General features: G+C 45.8%; 3 non-coding genes across 3 annotated transcripts; 2 read left to right on the top strand and 1 right to left on the bottom strand.

Moving 5' to 3' along the window:
• Window positions 1–1,372: 1,372 nt before the first annotated feature.
• trnay-gua (transfer RNA tyrosine (anticodon GUA)) lies at window positions 1,373–1,461 on the top strand. Its single transcript is given in 2 exon segments — window positions 1,373–1,409; window positions 1,426–1,461. It is a non-coding gene; the product is annotated as a tRNA-Tyr (tRNA).
• An 892-nt stretch (window positions 1,462–2,353) lies between these two features.
• trnar-acg (transfer RNA arginine (anticodon ACG)) lies at window positions 2,354–2,426 on the bottom strand. The gene has a single exon. It is a non-coding gene; the product is annotated as a tRNA-Arg (tRNA).
• A 620-nt stretch (window positions 2,427–3,046) lies between these two features.
• Window positions 3,047–3,135, top strand: trnay-gua (transfer RNA tyrosine (anticodon GUA)). Its single transcript is given in 2 exon segments — window positions 3,047–3,083; window positions 3,100–3,135. It is a non-coding gene; the product is annotated as a tRNA-Tyr (tRNA).
• Window positions 3,136–5,524: the final 2,389 nt, after the last annotated feature.

Genomic DNA, 5,524 nt, shown 5'->3' with positions numbered 1-5,524 from the left:
ACAGTAGTGACCATTCAACGCATTGTGCCTGTGCTGGCTCGATGAAAGAGCTATCAATCTCACTTCCCTGTTCTTCTCCAAAGTCCTGTAACTTTTTTCCTCTTTGTGTCTATATCCAATGGGTGGTGTAGTGGTTAGCACTGCTGCCTCACAGCTTCAGGGACCTGGGTTTGATTCTGACCTTGGATGTCTGTGTGGAGTTAGTATGTTCTCTCTATATCAGTGAGGATTCCTGGGTCCTCTCACTGTCCAAAGACTTGCTGCATAGAGGATTGCCCCTGTGTATGTGTGATAGACTGGTGCACCTTGCCTGCCAGGATAGGCTCTGACTTCCCATGACCCTGAATGCTGCCTCTGGTTATTGTGCCAATTATCTTAAATCTGTGTCCTCTGGTTACTGACCTTTCTACCATTGAAAACAGTTCCTCCTGTTCATAATTTGAACACCTCTATCAAATCTCCTCATAGCCTTCTCTGCCATAAGGGGAATAAGGCTTACTTCTCTAGTTAATCCATGTAGCTGAAGTCCTTCATCCCTAGCACCTTTTCTAATGACTTTTTGTAGTGCCAAAAATTAATCGCAATATCCCAGTTGGGGCCTAACCAGTGTTTTTTTACCTAAAGGATAGCATAACTTCCTTTTGTACTCCATGCCTCTATTTATAAGGCCAAGGATTCTATATGATTTTTAACAGCGTTCTCAACCTTGACCTTCAAAGACTTGTGTACCAATCTGTTTATATCCTCTTGATGTCTGTTACTATCCTCCTCACTGTTTACTACATTTCCAAAGTTTTGTGTCTTTTGCTGCTATTTGAAGTGACTCCAGGCTTTGCATAATGTAGTTAGGAATTATCATGAAAGTAATGAATGATAGACAGATTCACTTGTTTGACTTGGATGCAAGGGAACTGAGGGGGACAGGAAGAGTGAGGGGGATGACAGGCAAGGACAAAGGGCAAAGGGAAAAGCCAAAATTAAGCAGCAGTAGGAAAGCCTTTGGACTGGGGAGGAGGAAGCTTGAAAGGATTAATTAGGGGTGAAAGAGTGCCAGGTTAAACAGCCGAACATTGCCACCTCGAACTTGGGAAGATGAAGGCCAGCTTGAATGGCAAGATGGAAGCATAACATTGATTTGAATTTGGAGAGAGAAGGAAAAAGGTGCCAGTTTGAACTGGAAAGGTTAAGGATAAGGTGGACTTTCTTTTTAATTTTTTTTTTGGAGACCACTGATTTTCCAGGTGCAGCAAAAAGCTGAAGACTACCACCATTCTATCTTGGGATTTCCCAAACATCCACCAACATTGTCACTCAACTGCCCTCCATAAGGATGTGGTTTGTTATCATATTAGTCAACATGTTGCTCTCAGTTCCTTCGATAGCTCAGTTGGTAGAGCGGAGGACTGTAGAGGCTCAACTCAGGAAATCCTTAGGTCGCTGGTTCAATTCCGGCTCGAAGGACAGTGTTTTTTTTTAAATCAATTTTTGACTGATATTTTCTACCATGTAAATGATATGGAAGAAGCATTCCTGGCCTCAAATCTCACATTCTCAGTCCTACAACAATTGGGCATGTCAGCTGAGGGGCACTTGAAGGAAGCTGGTGTTTGGGCTTGTGCTGGAAGCACAATAGATTAGTATCTGAGGAGTCATGAATGGTGCTGAACATTGTGCAATCATCAGCGAATATCCACTTATGATGGAAGGAAGGTTACCGATCAAGCAGTTGAAGATGGTTGGGCCTAGGACGTTACCCTGAGGAACTCCTGCAGTGATGTCTTTGAAGTGAGATGATTGAGCTCCAACAACCACAACCATCTTCCTTTGTGCTAGGTATGACTCCAACCAACTGAGATTTTCCCCTGATTCCCATTGACTCCAGTTTTGCTGGGGCTCCTTGATGCCACACTCCATCAAATGCTGCCTTGGTGTTTGAACCAAGGCTGCAATGAGGTCAGGAGCTGAGTGAGCCTGGTGGAACCCAAACTGAGCATCAGTGAGCAGGTTATTGCTAAGCAAGTGCTGCTTGATAGCACTGTTGATGACCCCTTCCATCACGTTACTGATGATCAAGAGTAGATTGATGAGGCGGAATTGACTGGGTTGGATTTGTCCTGCTTTTTGTGTGAAGGACATACCTGGGCAATTTTCCACATTGCCGGGTAGATGCCAGTGTTGGAGCTGGACTATGTTATAGTTAACGATGATATTATCCTGAAATAGACAATGAATTTCCATACAGTGAAGAACTGATTCAATATTGGATAGTTAATTTCCAAACAACAGCTAAACAAAATTTGCATCTCCTTTGCAATTTACTGCAAGGAATTAACGGAAAAGAGAGAAAGTAAAACGAGTCAGGCAGGAGTCGAACCTACAATCTTCTGATCCGTAGTCAGACGCGTTATCCATTGCGCCACTGACCCCATAACGACCCATTCCCCATTTCACTATAGTAGTAGGAACATTGGTGTTGAGCTATTAAATCTTCCCACAAGCCGGACTCGGTCAATCACAGCCCCTGCCCGCAGCTCACTGCCTTTTCACTGACTTCTCGGGAAATCCACCCGATTGAAACAAGCGCTGCTTAACTCGGGAGAAGCAAGGCAGCGGAAAATGCAGCCAACCCTCTGGATTAGCCCGGAGAGACAGTGCCCTGGCAGGCTGATCCCGGGGTAACAGGCTGTGTGTGCACAGACTAATCCCGGAGTACTGTACCCCCTATCGGCGCAGCTTGTTTTAGCGATGATTTGTTTGTTTGGGTGCAGAGCGATCTCAGAGGATCAGCCTGAGGTGGAAAGTCTGATCCCGCAGTAACAGCTTCCGTTTGAGTGGGTGCAGTTTGGAACTGGGATTAACACCTTGTGTTTTTGAGTAACATGAGCTTTGTGCTGAAGCTGCTGAGTTTGGACTGGGCTGTTCGCCGTGTCTCCGGGAGCTGGGCGCTCCCAATCCAGCGCGAAGCCTCAAATCGAAACCTATGGAGTGAACGGCCCCCTGTAAGAATGTGGCTTGTTATTGAGTCGAGCGGCCCTTGTTCTCAGCGCCTTCGATAGCTCAGCTGGTAGAGCGGAGGACTGTAGAGGACAAACTCAGGGAATCCTTAGGTCGCTGGTTCGATTCCGGCTCGAAGGACGTGTGTATTTTTTTTATATTAAAACTTAATTTCAGTTTTTGGCTGATATTTTCTACCAATGATCGCGCACGTTTTAAACTGCAATAAATATTTTGCGGCTGATATTTTACCAGTAAAACGGTTTATATGACTGCATTAGCAGCCATGTTCACATGAGCTGTACACATGGGGACTGTGGGCAAATGGGTTTAACATGGGGATTATGCACACATGGGCTGCACACCAGGATTATATACAAGTGGGTTTAATGCAGGAGCTATGTACACATTGACTGTACACACTATGTTCAGATGGGCTGGGTACACAGGTTCTATAATTCATTTTATGGAAACTCTCTATTGAGGCTGAGCCTAGGGAACGGTTTAGAAATGTTAGTGCTCAGCTGAATTTAGAACAATGCGCTCGGTAAGAAATGCCCAAACACTGAGCCTCCTGCCTTTTGTGCGATCCCTCAGTTTGGTTCAGGTTGTTTTTGGCATGTACTGTCCGGATCAGCTCTGACTGAGACTCCAAATTCAAAGTTGTCACCTTCACTTAGAACTTGAGTCCAAACCAGAGGCCAAGGAAATAAGGAGAAAAACAAAAAGCTAAAAGCTACTGCGGATGCTGGAAATCCAAAACAAAAACAGAATTACCTGGAAAAACTCAGCAGGTCTGGCAGCATCGGCGGAGAAGAAATCAGTTAACGTTTCGAGCCTTCATGGCCCTTCGGCAGAACTGAAGCATAGTTAGAAGAAGGGAGAAATATAAATTGGTTTAAGGTGGGGGGGTGATGGGGGGAGAGAGAGACATTGAGGGTGTGGTGATTGTGGAGATGAGCAGATAATCAAAAGATGTCACAGACAAAAGGGTCAAAGAGGTGTTTTGTCTGAGAAAAGTGCTAATTAAGAATGGAGGACAGGATATTCAAAGTACAGCTCTAGTGGGGGTGGGGTGGAGAGGCTAACAAGGTTTTAGTTTTAGATTTAAAAATAATGGAAATAGGTGGGGAAAGAAGAATCTATATAAATTATTGAAAAAAAAAGCGGGGGGGCGGGTGAGAAACGGGATGGGGATGGGGGGAGGGGGAGTTTAAGATCTAAAGTTGTTGAATTCAATATTCAGCCCGGAAGGCTGTAAAGTGCCTAGTCGGAAGATGAGGTGCTGTTCCTCCAGTTTGCGTTGGGCTTCACTGGAACAATGCAGCAAGCCGCATTCAAAGGATCATCCTCCGCCATTTCCGCCAACTCCAGCATGATGCCACCACCAAACACATCTTCCCTTCACCCCCCCTGACGGCATTCCGTAGGGATCGTTCCCTCCGGGACACCCTGGTCCACTCCTCCATCACCCCCTACTCCTCAACCCCCACTTATGGCACCTCCCCATGCCCACGCAGAAGATGCAACACCTGCCCCTTCACTTCCTCTCTCCTCACCGTCCAAGGGCCCAAACACTCCTTTCAAGTGAAGCAGCATTTCACTTGCATTTCCCCTAACTTAGTCTACTGCATTCGTTGCTTCCAATGCGGTCTCCTCTACATTGGAGAGACCAAACGCAAACTGGGCGACCGTTTTGCGGAACACCTGCGGTCTGTCCGCAAGAAAGACCCAAACCTCCCTGTCGCTTGCCATTTTAACACTCCACCCTGTTCTCTTGCCCACATGTCTGTCCTTGGCTTGCTGCATTGTTCCAGTGAAGCCCAACGCAAACTGGAGGAACAGCACCTCATCTTCCGACTAGGCACTTTACAGCCTTCCGGGCTGAATATTGAATTCAACAACTTTAGATCTTAAACTCCCCCTCCCCCCATCCCCACCCCGTTTCTTCCCCCCACCCCCCAACCCGCTTTTTTTTTTCAATAATTTATATAGATTCTTCTTTCCCCACCTATTTCCATTATTTTTAAATCTAAAACTAAAACCTTGTTAGCCTTTCCACCCCACCCCCACTAGAGCTGTACTTTGAATATCCTGTCCTCCATTCTTAATTAGCACTTTTCTCAGACAAAACACCTCTTTGACCCTTTTGTCTGTGACATCTTTTGATTATCTGCTCATCTCCACAATCACCACACCCTCAATGTCACTCTCTCCCCCCACCCCCCCCACCTTAAACCAATTTATATTTCTCCCTTCTTCTAACTATGCTTCAGTTCTGCCGAAGGGCCATGAAGGCTCGAAGCGTTAACTGATTTCTTCTCCGCCGATGCTGCCAGACCTGCTGAGTTTTTCCAGGTAATTCTGTATTTGTTTTGAAATAAGGAGAAAGTTGGATTGTGGCATCTTGCAGCACAGGGGGAGGCCATTCAGCCTATCACTGCTGCACCAGCTCTTTGAAAGAGCTGTCCAATTTAATCCCATATCCAGCTTTTTCCTCATAACTTTGCAAATTAGTCCTATTCAACAC

The sequence above is a fragment of the Cetorhinus maximus genome, chromosome 4, assembly GCF_964194155.1.
Source record: "Cetorhinus maximus chromosome 4, sCetMax3.hap1.1, whole genome shotgun sequence".
Lineage (NCBI taxonomy): Eukaryota > Metazoa > Chordata > Chondrichthyes > Lamniformes > Cetorhinidae > Cetorhinus > Cetorhinus maximus.
Note: the sequence above shows the minus strand (reverse complement) of the source record. Positions and strands in the feature narration are given on the sequence as shown.